The sequence below is a fragment of the Anastrepha obliqua genome, chromosome 6 (genome assembly GCF_027943255.1).
Source record: "Anastrepha obliqua isolate idAnaObli1 chromosome 6, idAnaObli1_1.0, whole genome shotgun sequence".
In the NCBI taxonomy this organism is placed as follows: domain Eukaryota; kingdom Metazoa; phylum Arthropoda; class Insecta; order Diptera; family Tephritidae; genus Anastrepha; species Anastrepha obliqua.
The window spans coordinates 71,588,956-71,612,167 of NC_072897.1; positions in this window are offsets into that span (position 1 = coordinate 71,588,956).

The following is a 23,212-nucleotide window of genomic DNA, read 5'->3' on the forward strand; positions in this document are numbered from 1 at the left end:
ACGATGTATTTCTCGCCAGAATGGATTTTAAGACGGACTGGTTTTTCACTCTTAGGAACTCTAACTCCCCACGGGTCATGTCTCGCTTCGTGCTATGAAAGTTCAAAATGGCAAGACGACACTCCAATTCAATCTAACGACATCGTTTTTTCAAGGAGACCCGCCATTATTCGCACTATTTTGCTTTTCGCAACAGTGCACTGGGGCTTTACTGTTTTTAATTTCATTATCTTGGACTTAAATAGACTTGGATTTGCTATCTTTGGCTTGCTCATTTTGTCGTCGAAATAACGAGAATGAAAGAGTGTCTGAAGAGCCTCCACAAAACTCAATCAGAATAACGAAAAATAGCTGTTGGACAAACCACGAAAATATGAGCAAGCATAGTAGCACATTGCTACAAAATTTCTTCCACAAAATAGCGAAAACTCGATTTTTGTATAAATACTTTCCTTGTAAACAATACGTTTCCCTAATAAGGTATGCACTTATTTTTATTTTAATTTGGTATATTACAAGTAAACAAAATCGTCACCAGATATGCAGGCATGTACAAGACGCAAAATTATATTGTATTTCAGGTTTTGTGTAGTTGACATGACTGCTGATTTGTATTTTTATGTATACGTCGTGGTGGAGTCTGGAGTGGCTCGTGCCCCAAAACGTTTCGAGCCTTGGCTGTGGTGACAGCGAGTCTGTATCATTTACTGCCGAAATAGGCTGGTTGTCAGCGGCCTCATTAGTGTCCAATGCTCTGACAGGTTTCAAAATTTACTTCCTTAATAATTTGATACACTTGTGGCGATTCATATGAGATGTTTGGCTTATTTTATACTTCAGAAGCAAGACATATACAGCAAAAGCGGCAGTAAACAAAACCTGTTACTCCAGTATCATTCGAGTTTAGGATTTCAGCAACCACATTCTACGGCATAACACTACCTGCAATTTGTTCCGAAACGAATTATTTAATAAATGTCATCTCACGATAACTACGGTTATTATTATTATTATTATTATTATTATTATTATTATTTATTGTTCGACTTTTTTAAAATAAACATTACATTTCATTTTGAATCATTAACATTAGAACGTACGACAGTGACACTAGGTCGTTTGTCGGAAGAAAAAAAACAAAATCTTACATTTTACACATGTTACTATGGTACTATGTATTGAATTCGTTTAAAATTAATTTTCTATATTCTATAGCATCAGTGATGAACTTAAATAAGTTATTATATTCAGAAGGGCCAATACCATTTAAAATGTCTATGATTTCATCTCGGTTTAAACTAATTATATTTTCCAAAAAATCTTTGACAAATTCTTTTAAGTATCGGGCATTTTCCTAAGAAATGTGTGATGTCTTCTAATTCATTTAAGTTACATAAAATGCAATTTAAATCCCTTTGGCTTCCCAAGTATATTAAATCACATCTGGCTTTCATAATCCTAACTAATAACTAATAACTACGGTTATAAATCTCGTGCTTAATTGTCGCTGATCAATTATCGCCTTCAATGAATAGTACAAATTGAAAAACTAGCAAATGCACCCAATGATCGCTGTTAAACGAATGCATACAAAGGCGAAGGTCTCTAATGGCTCGAATGGTCGCGCCACAAAACGTTTCGAGCTTTGGCCATGGTGAAAGCGAGTCTGTATGATTCATTTCTATATTCGTTCAAGTGAGAATGAATGTGTTGCCGTAACCATTGTGCACAATGAAGTCACAGCTCTCACTTATTACTGAACATTAACGACTGATCATTCCAAGCCCGAGTAAAAAGAGGTGTGGTACGAAATTATTTTTGTTTTTATTTTTACATTTATAGTTTTTAATTAGAAATGAACACAACTATTAATTATTCGCATTCGTTACCTGATTATAATATGTGGGTTTTATGCAAATTTTGACTTGCCTTTATCTCATCTGGATGAGCAACAACAAAACCAACTGCACCAATAACAGCAAAACCGAGCGATGAGGGTAACAGTGATGAGAACGGTAGTGAGCAGAGTTACAGCGAAGATAGCAGTAAATGCGACAGCGGATAGGGATAGCGGTGGGACGACGAGAGGGCGACGACCGAAGATAAGAAGTGGTGAACTGCACTGATTGTTATGAATGTTTTTTTTTTTGTGTTTTGGCAACTGCGTTTTTATTGAGTTTTTTGGCGTATTTTTTTTACTTTACGGCTCGCAATATTTTTTAAGCGTCAATTTACCTTGAATTTTTGCCTTACCACTGGCCGAAAACTTATTTGTACCACTGTAGCTATAATAACCGTTTAGCAGTTTGTATTTTGGTTTATTTTTTAAGTGCAATTCGCTTAGTTTAGAGTTTATTTACCACGACTTTTTTGTTTTTTTTTTTTGGTATGCGGACTTTGGAGGTGGAATCTTCTAAAGATGCGTATGAACCGACTCATACGTATGCCCGATTCACATGCGATATTCCGCAATAGCATCCAGCATAGGGGCAACACCACCCTACTATTGGTTTTTGCGTCCGCGATGGGAACTTGGAGATGATCCCTGGCCACCTCACTGTAAGCAGCCCTCGCGGCCTCGGCTGCCGCACTGGTTGAAGGGCCTTCAACCCCCTGGGCTGAGGAGTTTATCTGCTGTCGCGGCGTCGTACTCTTTGATCGCGCCCTCGCACCCAGCACGATCCTCGATGTCCCGCTCGTGCGCTTTACCGGCCTGTTCAATCTTGGCAATCTTTGCCAGAATGAATTCTGCCCTCAGGTAACGCGCCTTGAGCAGGGCACCAGATGATTTTTTGTTTTTCTTTTTGGTGACCTTGGCAACATTGCATTTACTCCTTGTTTATCTTTCTTTGTATTAAATTCCATTTACTTTTTGGTCCCACGACATGTCCCATGGCACTACCAGCCATGCAGCTCTCGGCACGGGTACCTCAACACCTTAGCTTAAAGTGCTGACAAGGTTATACCGCCTTGTCACCGGTCGACAGAGCCTCGTTACCGAAAACAGGGAGTACCAAGTCCAGGACATCAAGTCTTGGACAGTGGGTAGAGGTTGCCATTTGGAGAGGAGTGGCTATATTATTCGAATCACTTTCCCATCTAACCCCCCAACAAGTCAGTAACAACCAAGGAAAAAAAAAAACAACATCTCAGAAGAAGCAGACAAAAAACCAACAATCACATATGAAAAATACAACCCTACATGTACCAATAACGACTTAGTTATGTTCCTATATGCAGGATTATTCAACACATACCAATTAGTATAAGTACCTTTATCCCCAAACACATCCAGAAAATCATTAAACGCGCAAACAAGTAAACACTAAACACATGCATCCATAGATGGACTTTGGTATCTACTTATATATAACTTTCTTCCAGTGAAATATCCAAGGATTTATAAAAAACAAAAATCGGTTTTGAATATCTAGTAGCAAAACATGACCCTCAAGTCATTCTTCTGGAAGAAACGCACATACAAAACAAAAACAGGCAACTCTTATACCTTCTAAACTGCAAAATATTTCACCCAACAAAAACTACAACTACGCAAGGTCAGGAGTTGCAATCTTCATTAAAAACACGATAAACGCTTCAAATTATGTTCTTAACCCACGAATTGCCACAACAAACTATTAAAATTCATGGAGCCAAAGACCTACCATATATATTATAAGTAAACATACTTGACGATATTCCGGGAATAAACTCAGACCATCATCTTATGGCCGTGGACCTAAATGCCCAAAACGTCATTTGGGGATCACTACAATACTCCAAAAGCGGAATAAGGTGGGAGCAGTTTGCAAACGATCGCAACTTATATATTAAATGATGGATCGCCTACAACGCAATAAATACACTGACATCAGTAAACGTAACGATGGGGACACCTCAGCTAGCAACAACTTTCACATGCAACCGTTTTCCAGAAATCATTGCAAGTGATCAATTTCCAATCATCTTCACCAACACAATTCCAAAAAAACAGGTAAAGTTCACGAGTAGATACAAGGAAAGTAAAGCAAATTTGGATATTTTCAAACAAAAGACTGACATACCAGGTTGGATCGATAAACTTAAGAATATCAATAAAGAGACAGCGCAAATAAAGAAGATCATACGTAAATCTGAAAACAAATCGATGTCAACAATCCAACAGCTAATGCTAGATAACACGCGAGTCTGGTTTGTTTCACCGTCCAAAAAAGCCGGTTAATACTCATTAAAAACAAAGTCTGGAAGAAAGTTAAATAAGTAATAAACACGAACATTAAATTACTTATGCAAAAAGCTATGCGCTCAGGTAAGAGAGCTTGCAAACAAGCAAAACAAGAATCGTGGACAAACTTTCTTAACTCTCTTCGTCCAGACTTAGATACACACACTATGGTGTAAGTTGAAAAAAATCAATTCAAGACTCCGACTTCCTTCCAATCTTAATTTTTTTTTAACCCTTTATTATTATTGTTTCTATTTCAACTTAAAATACTTACAATTTTTCTTTCTTTTTGGGTTTCACCAGTATTTAGAAGCCAATACCTCTATATTGTACATTGATTTAAAAAATTAACTCGTAATTTAATTATATATTTATTCATTCTTATTCGTAAAATTGTGACACCATTTAAATCTGCAGGTCAGTTGGTCGTTTGCGCTTAAGTCTCTTCGTCTCGGTTTCCTCCTTTAAAGGAAGTTGCCGAATTTCCATGTTAGAATGTTCTAGTAGTCGATTTGTCTGTCTTAAGCTGTTGTTGCGTATTTCTTCATGGACTGTTCTTACTTTAAGGTCGCGATGGATATTACCATTTAGTATATACCATTCTGCTTTTGATATTATACGAAGTATCTTATTTTGCGTTTGTTGTATAATTTTTATATACCTGTATATACTGCTCGCAGTTCCCCAGAGCTCTGAGCCATATTTCCATATTGGTGTTATAATTACTTTGTATATTAGTATCTTATTTTCTAGTGAGAGCGTTGTGTTTTTCCCCAAAAGCAAAAGAAGTTGTTTAAACCTAGTCTTGGTTTCGCGTCGTTTTTGTCCAATGCGTAACAGTTAAGTTTAATGTCTATAATCATACCCAAGTACTTTGCCCTTGTGTCGTGGTGGATTTGTTTATTCTTTATGAATATACGTCGAGATATACTGCTTCATACCTATGTTCGTTTTTTATCGATGTCTTCAAAAATTTTGTTTGTCTGTGAATTTGTTTTTGCCTGAATCGAATTGGTGGCAAGGTAATATATTATTTTGTCCGTTTGTATAATTCTGTCAAAAAGTATCTTTTCAAAAATTTACTGCCAGTATGTAGACTTATAGGTTTGTACGAAGTTACTTGCGTAGGATCTTTGCATGGTTTTGGTCTTGCAATAATTTGAGAAATTTTCCATACTTTTGGGAAATATTTCAAGTTCAAGAATTGATTGAACAAGTTCCTTATATACTATAGATAAGCCCCTTCTCTGGGAGTTCTCTTAAAATGTTTCCAGTTATTAGGTCGTATCCTGGCGACTTCTTAGGATCAGTTCTCTTACATATGCATTTTTTTATTTCTTCTAATGTAACATGTTTTGGTTTGCATGGATCTTTTTTTGCGTGGGTCGGGGAAATGTTTAAATTAGGCGTATTGTTGGTGAAAGTACTTTTGAAGTGTTTTACGAGAACTTCAGCCTCGTGAAGATTTGTTCTAGTCCAGCCACCATCGAATTTTCGGATAGGTGGTTTGTATATGGAGGATATGGAGGATGGTTCCATGTGTAGAAGTCCACGCAAGTGGGGAAAGTTACTGATCGCCATTCACTTGGGAGTGGCCAGGACGATTCTTCTACATATGGTTCAAGCAGCTCACAACGTCCGGGATTAGCCCACGTATCCTCTGGTTAGCTTCCGAACACCCGTTCGGGAGTGAGCTAAAGTGAGAAGGCGAAGCATCCCAGCATAGCTGGTTGTGCGCTGGGTTTGGGACCCGCCACTTAAAAAGCCCCCCCAATGAAAACAGCAACAAAGCCTCGGATGAGAACTGCCTTTACTGATGACGACCCCTGCAAACGAAATAAGGAACACGATTTGAGGGCATGCACCTGGAATGTCCGGTCCCTTAATGGGGAAGGTGCCTCTGCCCGGCTGGTTGATGTCCTCGTGAGAGTAAAGGCTGACATCACTGCCATCCAAGAGATGCGATGGACGGGGCAAGGTAAGAAAAACATAGGACCTTGCGACGTCTACTACAGCTGCCATGTAAAGGAGCGCAAATTCGGTTTCGGATTTGTTGTGGGAGAGAGACTTCGTCGCCAAGTACTGTCGTTCACTCCGGTGGACGAGCGTCTCGCAACAATCCGCATCAAAGCGCGATTTTTTAACATCTCGCTAATTTGCGCCCACGCCCCGACGGAAGAGAAGGACGATGCGACCAAGGATTCTTTCTATGAGCGCTTGGAACGTTCCTATGAGCGCTGCCCCCGCCACGACATAAAAATCGTGCTTGGCGACTTCAACGCCAGGGTGGGCAAGGAGGGAATTTTTGGTCCCACAGTCGGAAAATTCAGCCTGTACAACGAAACATCCGGTAACGGACAGAGGCTGATCGACTTCGCCGGGGCCCGAAACATGGTAGTCTGTAGCACCAGATTCCAGCATAAGAAGATTCACCAAGCTACCTGGCTGTCTCCAGATCGAAAAACGCGAAACCAGATCGATCATGTTGTGATAGATGGAAGACACGCTTCTAGTGTATTAGATGTACGTACGATCCGAGGACCCAACATCGACTCGGATCATTACCTTGTTGCAGCCAAACTGCGCACACGCCTCTGTGCAGCAAAAAACGTACATCTACCTACGCAAAGAATGTTCGACATCGAAAAGCTGCAATCACAACAGACAGCCAGAAGATTCGCCACTCGACTCTCACTCCTGCTCTCGGAGAGCACTGCCCAACACACCGGCATGTGCGAGCAATGGAGCAACATTTCTCGTTCCCTACGTACCGCCGCCGAAGAAGAAATCGGATTCCGGCGAGCCCGAAAAAACAATTGGTACGACGAGGAATGTCATGCTGCCGCCGAAAGAAAAGATGCCGCCTATAGAGCCACGCTGCGATCGGGCGCAACGCGAGCCATGTGGGATCGTTACAGAGAGCTAAAAAAGGAAGAGAGACGTATTATCCGACAGAAGAAACGAGAGGCCGAAATACGTGAGTGCGAGGAGCTTGAGATGCTGGCCAACAGGAACAACGCCCGAAAATTTTACCAGAAAGTTCGGCGGCTTACAGAAGGTTTTAAGACCGGGGCGTTGTCCTGTAAGAACAAAGACGGCGATCTGGTGACTGACGTACAGAGCAATCTTAAATTATGGAGCGAACACTTCTCGAACCTGTTAAACGGTGACAGCTGCGCATGTCATAGAGAATGTGAAGATCCCGATACCCCAATCGTTGACGACGGAATTGTCGTTCCGCTACCCGATCATGACGAGGTGAGAATAGCGATAATGCGGCTAAAGAACAACAAAGCCGCGGGCGCCGACGGACTGCCGGCTGAGCTATTCAAACATGGCGGCGAGGAGCTGGTAAGGTGCATGCATCAGCTCCTATGCAGAATATGGTCGGATGAAAGCATGCCTGCCGATTGGAATTTAAGTGTGCTCTGCCCAATCCATAAGAAGGGCGATCCTGCAATTTGTGCCAATTACCGCGGGATTAGTCTTCTAAATATCGCCTATAAGGTTCTAGCGAGCGTATTGTGTGAAAGGCTGAAGCCCACCGTCAACCAACTGATTGGACCTTATCAGTGTGGCTTCAGACCTGGAAAGTCTACCATCGACCAAATATTTACAATACGCCAAATCTTGGAAAAGACCCATGAAAGGAGAATCGACACACACCATCTTTTCGTCGACTTCAAAGCTGCATTCGACAGTACGGAAAGGAGTTACCTGTATGCCGCTATGTCTGAATTTGGTATCCCCGCAAAACTAATACGGCTATGTAAGATGACGTTGCTCAACACCAGCAGCGCCGTCAGAATTGGGAAGGACCTCTCCGAGCCGTTTGATACCAAACGAGGTTTCAGACAGGGTGACTCGCTGTCGTGTGACTTCTTTAACCTGATGTTGGAGAGCATCGTACGAGCCGCAGAACTTAATCGCTTAGGCACAATTTTTTATAAGAGCGTACAATTGCTGGCGTATGCCGATGATATTGACATCATCGGCCTTAACAACCGCGCTGTTAGTTCTGCCTTCTCCAAACTGGATCAAGAGGCAAAGCGAATGGGTTTGGTGGTGAACGAGGACAAAACGAAGTACCTCCTGTCTTCAAACAAACAGTCGGTGCACTCGCGTATCGGCACCCACGTCACTGTAGACAGTTATAATTTTGAGGTTGTAAAAGACTTCGTGTATTTAGGAACCAGCATTAACACCGATAACAATGTCAGCCTTGAAATCTAACGTAGAATCTCTCTTGCCAACAAGTGCTACTTTGGACTAAGTAGGCAATTGGGCAGTAAAGTCCTCTCTCGACGAACAAAATTAACACTCTACAAGACTCTCATCATGCCCGTCCTAACATATGGCGCAGAAGCTTGGACGATGACAACATCCGATGAAGCGACGCTTGGAGTGTTCGAGAGAAAGATTCTGCGTAAGATTTTTGGACCTTTGCACGTTGGCAACGGCGAATATCGCAGACGATGGAACGATGAGCTGTATGAGCTTTACGACGACATAGACATAGCGCAGCGAATAAAGATCCAGCGGCTTCGTTGGCTGGGTCATGTCGTCCGAATGGATACAAACGCTCCGGCCTTGAAAGTATTCGATGCGGTACCAGCTGGTGGTAGCAGAGGAAGAGGAATGCCTCCTCTGCGTTGGAAAGATCAGGTGGAGAAGGACTTGGCTTCACTTGGTGTGTCCAATTGGCGCCGGTTAGCACGAGAAAGAAACGACTGGCGCGCTTTGTTAATCTCGGCCAAAATCGCGTAAGCGGTTATCGCGCCAATTAAGAAGAAGAAGGTTTGTATAAAACTTTATTTTCGATTTTGTTTGTAGCTTTCCATAGTGAATAGTTTGTCGTTATACCATTATACCAGGTCCAAGATTTTCGATGCGTCTCTTAAGTTCCATATTTTTATAGCATTTGCTTGATTTCCTTTGTAGCAGCGTTTAGCTTGCTTTTGTCAAGTGGCAGCCTGGTTATTTGCCAGCGTTTACGTAAGCGGTTCTTGATTTTGATTTTTTCTTGGATGTGTGCAGGTATGTTGTAGCTCGAGGAACAGGTAATTTCTTGTGGAGTGGATTTCATAGTGGCGTTCACTATTGTGTCATTATAATAGTCTACCGCACTGTCGATTTCGTCAAAGGTCTTTAAGCTTATTTTATTGTTAAGTTTACGGATGACTATTTCTCTAAATGTATCCAAGCAAGTTTTTTTGGTATATATGTTCCAATTCGAGGATTCCTTCGTATATGAGCTCAGATATATTTTTATTATTAGGGAATGGACACATGACAGTTCAATTAACGATTTAATTGACATATCTTCGTGGTTGACGTTTTTATTTTTATAGCATTTGCTTGATTTCCTTTGTAGTAGTGTTCAGCTTGCCTTTGTCAAGTGGCAGCCTTGTTATTTGCCAGCGTTTCATAAGCGGTTTTTGATTTTGATTTTTTCTTGGATGTGCGCAGGTACGTTGTAGCTCAAGGAACAGGTAGTTTCATAGTGGCGTTCACTATTGTGTCATTATAATAGGCTATCGCACTGTCGATTTCGTCAAAGGTCTTAAAGCTTATTTTATTGTTAAGTTTTCGGATGATTATTTCTCTAAATGTATCCCAGCAAGTTTTTTGTTATATACTATATGTTTCTATTCGAGGATTCCTTCGTATATGAGTTCTGATACATCATTATTATTGGGGAATGGTCAGATGTCAGTTCAATTAACGATTTTATTGACATATCTTCGTGGTTGACGTCTTTAGTTATAAAAAAGTCGATCAGATCTGGAATTTTCTTGGATCAGTTGGCCAGAATGTTGGGTCATCACTACTTATGAACTTGCTGTTTTTCCTTTTTATGGCGTCCAGTAAATTACGTCCTTCGGAGTTCGTCAATCTTGAATCCCAAACTGCATTTTTAGCATAATCCCCGCCAGCTATGTATCGTTCGCCAAGTGTTTTCGAAAAGTCGTAGTATTGTGATATGGAATTTATATAAAGGGTGGTTAGGTTTCAACGGCCGGGGTTGATTTTGAATAAAATACAATTTTTTGGGAAATTATTGTCATTTCTCTTTTTTATGATAATATTTGTGTGGCTCAATTACGTATGGAACAAAATATCGGGGAAATGGCCGCCGCGGTTTCGGCGGCGTACCTCCATCCGATGGTCTAAATTTTCGATGACGCTGAGGCATAATTGAGGTTCTATGCCGTTAATGTGCCGAATTATCTCATCCTTTAGCTGTAGAATTGTTGCTGGCTTATCGACGTACACCTTTTCTTTCAAATAACCCCAAAGAAAGAAGTCCAACGGTGTCGTTGACGTGTAGGTGTGGTTCACATTCAACATCGGCCATTGAATTTTAACCACCCTTTATTTTGGGGGACAATATACAGCAGAGATTGTTAGTTTGCCGCCTTCGTCTTCAATTTGGATCGACGTCGCTTGTATGCTTTCTTTTTCGCATTTTTCTAATTCAATGCATTTAATGTATTGCCTAATTATTATCGCTGTGCCACCATGAGCTTTGTTGTCAAGGTTGTTTCTGACAAATATTTTATAATTAGGTATTCTTGCAAAGTTTTTGTCAGTGAAGTGTGCAGAGAACGTTAATGTATAGATAAGTCTCACGAGCTACGTGTAGTTTGAATTGTCAAAAATGAAGTGAAACCGCGAAGAATATTTATCTCGCTCAGCTTGACAGCGGAGAACTTCTTAACAGAGCTGATTACAGTGAATTATGTACAAGCAGAGAATGTCCATGGAATGACAAGGTTCAAGTCCTGAATAGTCATACGTTTTTCCTTGCACTATTTCTTTTTTACAATTCAGTTTGGTAAAATTGTTGAGTTTAATTTAATTATAATTGCTTTAAAATACTCTTTTAGGTTTTTTTGAATTTGATATTTAGAAAATTTCTTTTCTGTATAAAATAGTTCATACTGGATATGAACTGAATTTTATTATATATAAATCAAAAAGGAAATATATACATATAGATATGCATATTATTTAAGCATTCCCGGTACTTTTTGATCATAGGGTACACATATGCGGCTTTGCGGACAGAAATGTGTAATTCGCTGGAATTGTTCAAAGAATCTAACTCGCATTCAACTCGCGACTGTCGAACAGTTAGAAGATATATTTAAATACATATAAGGGTGCATACATACATACGGAGCCGCGGCCACTCGGTATGACAAAATTTCAAGATTTATCAAATATTGGCAAATACAGGGTGGGCCATATAACGTTTGCTTTTTGAACCACCTATTTTTTTGAGAATGGTCACACAAATGACATGTCAAATTTGTTCATAATTTACTTAAAGGTTTCACATTTACGAAATGGGACGCAATACACTTGAACAAAATTGGAAAATATTGAAAACCTATTTCCAAAGTGGTGAGTCTTCTTCTTCTTTTCTGATTTTCACATCGGTGGCTAAGTCAATAAGCAAAATTGTCCGATTTGGTTCTCAGAAAATCCACACGTTACTGTAGAGAAGCAAATGCATCCACAACGAGTCACTGTTTGGTGCGGTTTTTGGTCTGGCGGTATCATCGGGCCATTTTTTTTCGAAAATGAGCGAGGGAACGGGTAACAGTAAATGGCGAGCGTTACCGTGACATGCTCAACGAGTTGTTTCCAAAAATTGAAGAGGATGACATGGGAGACATTTGGTTTCAACAGGACGGTGCAACTTGTCACACTGCCAAAGTTACACTCGAACTTTTGGCTACCGTTTTTGAAAACCGAATAATTAGCCGAAATTCCGATATCAATTGGCCGCCTCGGAGCTGTGATTTAAGCCCGTTGGACTATTTTTTGTGGGGAGCCGTTAAGGACAAATACTATGCGAACCATCCAGACACAATTGATGCTTTAAAACACGAAATCGAAGTTGCCATTCATGAAATTGGAGCCCAAACAATCGAAAATGTGCTTCAAAATTGTGTTGATCGAATGGCCTACTGTTAAGCCAGTCGTGGCAGTTATTTGAAGGATATTATTTTTTATTCATAAATGACAATGTTCAATCTTCGAACTAAAAAAAAAAGTTTGAAAAAATATTGATTAGTTTTTGTTTTTTATAGCTGATTCAAAAATCAAATTTTACATGGCCCACCCTATAGTTGTACGGGAAATATTCCAATATTGACTATTTTCGAATGGTCGCGAAAATTGGCATATGGGCGGCTTGTTTTGTGAATGAAAGTACTTTGCTCCTAGAAATATGAGCTCGAACTTATGAATGAATTTTTTTTTGTACCATATAATATTCCAAATTGTTCAGCGCCATATTTTGTTTTTGTAGTCGCTAGGCTTAGATTTTGGCTTTGGACGACATACACATGTTGAGGCATGTGGAATGCGTCGCGGTGCGCTTGCTGCTGCTTTTGCGTCTGTGCTCGCGCATATATGCATGTGTGTATGAACGTGCATGGATGTGTAACATATGGATACAATTATTTTGTAGGAAGTTTAGAAGGCAAGTAGGTATATATGTATATATGTATGGTAGGACATAAAGTGGGTATATATACATACACACCTGCATAGGCCTTAGAGCAGAATTGTTTTTGCACTTGTTAGAAAGAAACTCGAATACATAAACTATTGTATAAATTGACATACAATATAAAATAAGTGTTGATTTATCTTCAACCCTTTTTTTGTGAATGCAAATACCTCCTATTGACATGTACATACATATTATATTGTTACACTATACACCATCATTTATGTACATACATATGTATTTAGTATGTATGTAGTATACGTTCATTTATGTGAGTATGTAATGAAAAACTTCATGAATTACTTTCAGAAATTTATTAAAATTTATTCGCGTCGCGCGAGTTATGTATATAAAACCAAACACTTACATTAGGAACGACCCTATAGATGAATTCATTGCAAATATAATTAAAGACAAAGTGTAATATTAAACCCATTTCCGATTTGTTTAAAGAAATTAAGATTAAATTCATAAATCAAAATTATTTTTTGGTCGCAATTCCAAGAATTGCAACCGTCCCAAATTAACTAACTTCACTGTCTGCTAAGAAAGCAATTTGTAATAAATATTGTCAAATCGGCATTTCCATTCCCACACGAAAATGCAATATTCATAAGTAACACAACAATTTTTTATAAACCAATGTAATTAGCAAGTAAGAAAACAGCATTGTAAAATATACCGAGTAAGCAAATATGTACACATATGTAAGCTTTGATTTTACCTTAAGTGAAATAATAAAGTCAGTCTTGTTCCTCCCATTCATTGGAGTAGTTGTCAAACTTAAATTAAATTGAAATGAAATAAAATAAATAAAGTTTATAAGTAAAATAAAAAAAACAAATCTAGTTTTTTTTTACAACAACCGCGATCCGTTAACGAAATTGGCGCAGCCGGTAGGATCCCTAAAAAAAAATAATAAGGATCCAGTGATACGAATCGAAAAGTGATAAAACTCTGAGTATCCTGCTAAGAATAGGATCAGAGAAAAGTTTTGAGAAAAAAAAAAAGAAACAAAATTTTTACAAATCACTATAACGATAAACTTGATTAATTGACACTGAAAAAAAAAATCAGTGGACACAATTAAGACATGGAAAAATAAAAATCAGCAGACACCAATAAATAAAAGGCAAGCTGTATTCAAAAAGGCAACAAGCATACGACCAACAAAGAAGAATGGAGGAACATACTCACATCGCGTCTGTGAACGTGGCCGAAGAATTGGCCAGAAAAGACCAACAACTGGAACAATTACGCCAAGCGTATATGAATTTGCAACAACAAAATGACCAATTACAACAACAAAGAAACCAACAGCAACAACAAGAACAGCCATTAAACCAATCCAACCTCATGAGGGACAACATTTTTAGGATGGTAAATCATATGCCAATCTTTACTGGAACAGGGGAGGTGACTATAAATAGCTTCTTTAGCAGCATCGAGTATTTGCTTTCGACGATTTCGGACGAAAATCTTAAAAAAGAAGTGGTCCGAATAATATTTTATAAAGTTATCCAAGGACAAGCCAAGGACGTCCTCATCAATATATAATACCTACACCAGACAACTGGAATGTAATAAAGGAGACACTAAAATTAACCCTCTAGTGCCCAAATTTTATTTTTGAATGAAAAAAATTGCTTTGGGTGGGGATTATGGTAAAATTATAGGTTCTTTATCAAGAAAGTGAAATCTTTTTTCCTTGATCCGATTATATAGGGATAAAACCTTACCCCGCCTGCAGGCGGCTTTGGGAAAGAACGCCAAAAAAAAAATCTAAATGAAAAACTTGCAAATTCAGTGTATTACGTACTTTTATTGAACAAAACAGAAAGTTTTTAACAAAAATCAATACAAAACAAACAGTCAATCTTATTTCAAATAGTTTTAGAAAAATGTCTACAAAAGAAAGGCATGCTTTTGGGCATAAATAGGCAGTTGGTGCAAATTATTTATGGTGAAAATTGTGAAAGCAGTCCTGTTGCTGGGAAAAACAAAGATTCAGATTACATTTTCGGCACACGATTTGAGTTTCGGAGGTGCAGCCAGGATATTTGCACCTTTTTTTACCGGTGCGTGATAAAAACTTTGCAAAATGTCCAACTCCGTCGTAGCGAACGTCGTCAGGAGGTAAGTAAGCTTTTCTTCCAGTAAATTTTACTTGAGGAGTTTGTCATGGACGACCTGGAGCTCTTGGTATTGAAGAATATTGTTGTTTGCACAGTACGTATGCGATCTCTGCCCGGAAGCTCGGCAGTTGGTACTGCCTAGCATGCGTTTCAATCTTGTTAATTCTTCTGAACAAAACATAAGCGTTTATCATGGCCATATCAAGCAGGTGTATAAAAAGTCGGTTTGTGTACTTATTGCTCTTTACCGGAATCTTATATCGCCCAATCAGTCCATCCATGAGGTCGACGCCCCCCATATGACTATTATATTCACGGACTACATTGGGGCAATCGACATCAACAAATTTTTTTTCTGAGCGGGCGAACCGCGACACCTTGTTTAGAACATTTGTTTCATTCTGGAAGGGCTTTTCGCCTGCGTAACTCGATGCGAGTCGCACTATTTTATTGCCCTTCCAAACTGATAAAGAAATGTCAACTCCTAAAGCAGATCCACAAAATTCAGTTGAATATCCACAGGGTTGTTTCCTGAGATCAAGATCTGTCGGAAGTTCGCAATTCGGAATTCGATTTGAACGAATAGTTCCCAGCGAATGTATTTCGCGTGATTTTAGATAAACCAGAAGTGGCAGTGACGTGTAATAGTTGTCGAAATATGTTATATGGTTTTTAAAATCTGGAATATTACGGGACAATCGGACCACCACATTCGTTGATGCCCCAAGATCTGGTGTATCAGTCACACAAAACGAAGAGTTTTAAAGCCCATTTATATGGTTTATCTGACAGATATTGACGTTGAGTCATCGGAATGGACTGAAACCTGTTATTGAAATGATCCACGATAGGTCTTATTTTATACAAACGGTCGTAGTCTGGAGCATTTTTATCAGGTAACTTATCGTTATCATTTGGAACGCATATTCACCCCAGTATGAACGGACGTTTGGGTAGCGAAACACGGACATATAAAATAAAATACCAATATATTTTCGTATTTCCAAGTTGGTTGTTGAAAAGGTAGTGCTAATATTCTTTTGAGTGCTATAGAGATTGGTTTGTTCCACGATATGGTCGATGGAACTGTCGCCCAAAAAGTACTCGAAGCACTTAAAGGGAGTGTCAAGACTTTTTATATCATCTCCCAAATCGGGTTCAGAAAAACCAATCGCTGATTTATCTAGCTCTAAGTTCTTCTTTCGCCACAACATTTTCTTAAAGGTCTGCGATTTAGGATCGATATCATTAACTGACCCAACAAACTCACCTGGATCGGTTATGATAGTTTCAATACGTTGACCGACAACCTGCTCACCAGGAGCTTTGCGTTTGCGATTCTGTGATTGCGGAATATTTGAGGAAGTCGAAGTTGATGGGGATAATACATGTGCAAACGACGCGGGACTTCCATTTAAATTGACACACACCTCTGATTCCAGCATAGAATCTGACAAATTTACCACCATGTTAATCACCTCGTCAATTCCAGTGTCGATAGGTAATTCTGCATCGTCCACATCTTCCTCTAAAAGATCTTCCAAATCTTCTTCCACGTCTGTATCATCGTCGATTTCTAGTAAATCCAAAAATTTTGCAATATCTTCATGATTGAGGGATGATAATTTACATTTTTGTCGTTGATCCATTGATCTAAAAAACCAAAACTTTAAGCTTAGTCCCCCTCTACAAATATCAAAATTTCAAACTTACCGCATAGTGTTATTTATTCCGAGTTATCCCAGGACCGCCTCTAGACGGGCTGTCTTCAAAGGTTTATAAAATACAGGAAATATTTTTTTTTGTTATTATTTTTAACTTTCGTATTTTGAACACAACCAGCAACACTATGATAATTTTTATTATAAGCTAAATACACTTCTAATATTTTTATTTAATTTTTAAAATACACCACTTTTGCAGAATAATTAATTTGTCCGCACTTCACTATTTTCCGACTTCAAATGACTATGACGGCTGATTAAAAAACAAGACGCTGCTGCAAATGCACCAGCAATAATTTTGGGACTTCCCCGAATTAGAAAGAGTTTAAAAAGTAACGAAATGGTATTTTAAAAGGGAATAAGCGTGAAATAAACTTAGGCCGTCTACAGGCGGTCTTGGGTACTAGAGGGTTAGATATGGTTTAGAACAGAAAATATATGATTTTCATATTATTTATTTCTTTATTCTTTATTCAAGCGCTTTGGCATAAACAATATTTTTTGTTTTTCTATTTGTTTTTGAGTAAATATAAAATATAAATTGAAAATCAGGAAAAAAGAAGATTGTTTTTAAATTTCAAATCAACGCATATGAATAACTAAGAAACAATCGTCTTTTTTCCTGATCATCCATGAATTTTTCGTTTCAATTTATATGTTTTATTAAGCATTGGAGCTTTTTTAACCATTATCCATTTACATTTTTCAAAAAAAAAAACGAAAAAAATTGTTTTTTCCACGAACACATAATTTCATTCGGATTTCACATTAAATTCTCAAATTTCGTAAGAAATTATTCACTGTTTCAAAATCCACTCCAAAAAAATTCACAAACAATTTTTACATGTTGCACTTACGTTTTTTCCTTATGGCATCCAAATCAGAAAGAAATATTGACACATTGTAACTCACACTGTCAATTTGACAGTTCAGTTCCGCCCCAAGCGTTAAAAAAGTAAGCGGCATTATGGCTGGCTCAAAAGAACGCTGTACCCGTTGCCACTGCTCCGAATTACAACCAAACTTTACGAAACCCATTTTCAATACTTACTTAACAATGTGCATAAGTTTGGTTTAATTCGGTGCAAAGACACGGTGGGTCCACGTTTTGGCATATATTTCGAGACCCTAGTCATCAATAGGTATAAAAGTTACCCCGTATTAAAGCACTTATCAACAGCTTTCATTTGATACCCATATTGTACATACACAACCAAAGGTTACCCGGGTCCACGTTTTGCCCTATATCTCGAGACCCCAGTCACGGAGCGGCATGAAAAATACTCTGATCTAAAGCATTCACCAACAGCTTCCATTTGATACCCATATTGTACATACACATCCGAAGGTTACCCGGGTCCACGTTTTGACCTATATCTTGAGACCCTATCTACCAATAGGTATCCAAACTATACGGAAACCATCTCCAATACCTCCTTAACAATGTGTGTAAGTTTGGTTTAATTCGGTGCAAAGACACGGCGGGTCCACGTTTTGGCATATATTTCCAGACCCTAGTCTGTAGTCAATAGGTATGAAAATTACCCCGTATTAAAGCACTTATCAACAGCTTTCATTTGATACCCATATTGTACATACACAGCCAAAGGCTACCCGGGTCCACGTTTTGACCTATATCTCGAGACCCTATCTACCAATAGGTATCCAAACTATACGGAAACCATCTTCAATACCTCCTTAACAATGTGTGTAAGTTTGGTTTAATTCGGTGCAAAGACACGGCGGGTCCACGTTTTGGCATATATTTCGAGACCCTAGTCTGTAGTCAATAGGTATGAAAGTTACCCCGTATTAAAGCACTTATCAACAGCTTTCATTTGATATCCATATTGTACAAACACATTCTAGGGTCCACGTTTTGGTCTCTATCTCGAGACCCTAGCCACGGAGCGGATGGAAATACTCTGAACTAAAGCATTCACCAACAGCTTCCATTTGATACCCATATTGTACATACACATCCGAAGGTTACCCGGGTCCACGTTTTGACCTATATCTCGAGACCCTGTCTACCAATAGGTATCCAAACTATACGGAAACCATCTCCAATACCTCCTTAACAATGTGTGTAAGTTTGGTTTAATTCGGTGCAAAGACACGGCGGGTCCACGTTTTGGCATGTATTTCCAGACCCTAGTCTGTAGTCAATAGGTATGAAAATTACCCCGTATTAAAGCACTTATCAACAGCTTTCATTTGATACCCATATTGTACATACACAGCCAAAGGTTACCCGGGTCCACGTTTTGACCTATATCTTGAGACCCTATCTACCAATAGGTATCCAAACTATACGGAAACCATCTTCAATACCTCCTTAACAATGTGTGTAAGTTTGGTTTAATTCGGTACAAAGACACGGCGGGTCCACGTTTTGGCATATATTTCGAGACCCTAGTCATCAATAGGTATGAAAATTACCCCGTATTAAAGCACTTATCAACAGCTTTCATTTGATACCCATATTGTACATACACAACCAAAGGTTATCCGGGTCCACGTTTTGACCTATATCTCGAGCCCTATCCACCAATAGGTATCCAAACTATACGGAAACCATCTTCAATACCTTCTTAACAATGTGTGTAAGTTTGGTTTAATTCGGTGCAGACACGGCCGGTTAGCGAACACACACAAAAAGTTGACTTTATTTTATATATAAGATTTTTTTCAGTTTGTGTCCGAAAAATCCAAATACCTTACGGAATCCTATTTTTTTCCAAAATAAAATGTAATCCATGTTACTCGTGGATAATGTAGTTTTCGAATGGTGAAAGAATTTTTAAAATCGGTCCAGTAGTTTTTGAGCCTATTCGTTACAAACAAATAAACAAACAAACAAACAAACAAACAAAGTTTTCCTCTTTATAATATTAGTATAGATAGCCAACCTAAAGGTACACTCGGTAAGTGAACTTATAATAGAGTTACAAAACATTAATTATAAGGCAGACGAACTAATCATATATTACCAAGACGATCATTACATTGACTTATCGAACATAGATAGCCTTTTAGTCAATACCGTGAAGGAAATGACGCAAGGTGTATTGTTGGACAAAATTTATGAGGTGGAAGATATTAATTACATACTTCGAATTTTGACGAGAAGAAGGGTCGAAGATACCTGTATTAGGCAAGAATATTGGAAATTCAAAAGTACTCAATACGATTCAAATATTATATGAACCAAAGCTACAAGAATAAACATAATAATTATACACAAGAACGTATGGAAAACTACAATCGTAATAATTATAATAATAATAATAGGAATAATAATAATTGGAATAATTGGAACAAACAATTTAATAATTCAGGGCAGGAAGGACTCCCTAGGCCAAATTTCAACCAAAATAGATGGAATCAACCTAGGCAAAACCTAAACGAACCCATGGACGTTGATAATATAGAACGTTATGGCATACACAATATCCAGAGGGTCGGGCAGGTAGGACACCCTAGGCCATGTTTCAGCCAAAATCGCTTGGAACAACCTAGGCAAGACCTAAACGCACCCATGGGATCCAGAAATGATGTACAAAACTATAAGTTAAATGAAATAATAGAAAATTCTGAACTAAAAGAATGTAAATACGACGGAGTTCAATTTAAACGAACCCCAAATAATCAAAATCACTTTTTTTGGGAACGACCTCAGATTTTTTACCCATCATAAATATTAAAATAAGAGGAAAAATATATGACGCATTAATAGACACAGGGGTGAGTATTAATTTAATAGACAGTAACATTAAAGATTTTAGAAAAAATGTATTAAAGGAGCCAATAAAGTTTAGTACCATTAACAAAAAAGATTTTATTAGATATGAAGTTGTGACGGATGCACTCGACGAATTTAATATACCCCATTATGCGAAGATTAGATGGAAAGTAGCTGAATTAAAGGGACGAAGATATAAATTTATAATAGGAATCGACTTGTTAAATTGTTTTAAAACAATGGTAAATTTGAAAGACGGATATAACTCATTTAATGATTAAGTAAGACATTTTTCAATAAACCCATATAATGATTTAGAGATTTGTGCATTAGAAGCAATAGAATTTTATAGTGAACTTCAAAACAGAATTCAGTTAGAGCACTTGAATGAAGAAGAAAAAAGAGAAATTTTAAAAATATTAAGTAGATTCCAGAAATTATTCTTTAAAGAAGGAGATAGATTAACTAGTACAATGAAAATACAGCATGAAATTAGGACAACAACCGAAGAAAAAATAAATTCAAAACTATACAGATATCCACCCCAACATGAGACAGAAGTGAGAAAACAAGTAAGGGAAATGGAAGCACAGTGGATAATCAGGAAAAGTTCTTCGCGTTATGCAAGCCCTTTGATAATAGTGCATAAAAAAATCGATAATTCAGGAGAAAAGAAATATAGACTCGTGGTGGATAACAGGAAGCTAAATGAAATAACTGTTGACGATAAATTTCCACTACCAAATATAGATTCCATTCTGGACAAACTGGGCAGGGCGCAATACTTCACCACTCTGGATTTAGCGAAGGGTTATCACCAGATTTTGGTGAGGGAACAAGATAGAGAGAAGACCGCATTTGTGACACCACATGGATTATATGAATTCGTAAGGATGCCCTTCGGTTTAAAAAACGCCCCAGCGACGTTCCAAAGGCTGATGAATGAGACCGTAAGAGAATTCATAAACAAAACTTGCGTAGTATATCTAGATGATATATTAATATTCAGCACCTCATTGAAAGAACATATAAGGGCGAACACGGAGATTTTTACGGCATTAGAAAAAGCTAATTTAAAAATTCAAATAGACAAGTGCAATTTTTTAAAAAAAGAGACGGAATTTTTGGGACATATTTTGACAAAAGACGGACTAAAACCAAACCCTAACAAAATTAAAATAATTCAGGAAATCACGTTACCAAAAACAGAGAAACAAATTAAAAGTTTCCTTGGGCTCACCGGGTATTATAGGAAATTCATAAAAGATTACGCGAAGGTAGCAAAACCTATTACAAAATATCTAAGGCAAGGCATAAAAGTAAACGTAAACGACCCAACATATATAGAAGTATTCGAAAAGCTAAAATTATTGATAGGTAGTCATCCCATTTTGAGATATCCAGATTTTGAAAAAATTCTCACATTCACCACAGATGCCTCCAATTATGCGATTGGAGCCGTTCTATCACAAGAAGGACATCCGGTTTGTTTCATTTCAAGAACCTTGAATAATAAATAAAGAAATTACGCAGCAACGGACAAGGATTTTTTGGCAATATTATGGAGCGTTAATTACCTTAGACCCTACCTCTACGGGAGAAAATTTAAGATCTTAACGGATCACCACCAATTAAGTTTTTACATGCAAAGTACAAAGGAATGGACATGTCGCCAAGACATCAAAGATGGATTTTAAAATTGGGTGAATATGATTTTACGATCGAGTATATTAAAGGAAAAGAGAATAGAGTCGCGGACTTCCTGAGTAGATTGGAACATGTTAATGAAGAAAATGTTCGGAAAAACTGGGATAATGAATCAGATTTTGATATAATAGATAATGTGGAGGACGAAAATGTTTCTATGGCAACAATCCATTCAGCAGATGAAAATTTGCACGATTACTTCTACATTAAGGAAGAAATAGTAAACAAGTATAAGAGACAAATTATATTAACAAACAATAAAGTTGAAGAATTACAGGAATTACATAGAAAAAGGATAATATATATAGCGGAAAGTGATTTTGAAGTAATGGGACAAATATTTAGAAAGTATATCACTAAAGGCAAAGTAGGAATATTTTCTGAGCTTTCAGACAGAAGCTACAACATAGTTCAAGAAAAATTAATAGAAATGTTTTCCAACGATAAAGAAATTAATTTCACTAAGTGTACTACATGGGCTAGAGATATAGAAACAGAAGTAGAAGCAGTCAAGCAAATATCATTGTATCACGTTAGGGAAAGCATGCATTCAGGGATAATCGAAACATATAACCAACTTAAGAATAAAATTTACTATCCAAAACTCATGGAGGTAATTCAATTGGTGATTAATCAATGCGAGATATGCCAAGAAGTCAAGTACGATAGAAAACCAATAAAACCTAAATTTTTAGTCACAGAAACACCCTCAGACAAGAATGAGATCGTTCATATAGACACGTATGTAATGAAAAGGAATTATTTTCTAACGGTAATAGACAAATTTTCTAAATTTGGGGCGGCATAACCGTTAAACGATAGAAACCACGTTACTCTTATCGAGCAATTAGAAGATCATTTTGCCAAAATAGGAGAACCAAAGAAAATAGTGGCAGACAATGGATTTAAAACAATCCGAATGAAAGAATTTTTAGAAAAAGAAAACATTGAATTACATCTAACTAAACCCAATAGTCACACGGGTAATGCAGACATTGAGCGTTTGCATAACACAATAGCCGAAAAATTAAGGATATTATATAAATTAGAGAAAAATATTCCAACAATTGATTCAAAAAGCAATTAGAAGCTATAATGAGCGCTACCACTTAAGCATTAAATGCACACCTAGTGACGTACATTTGGGAA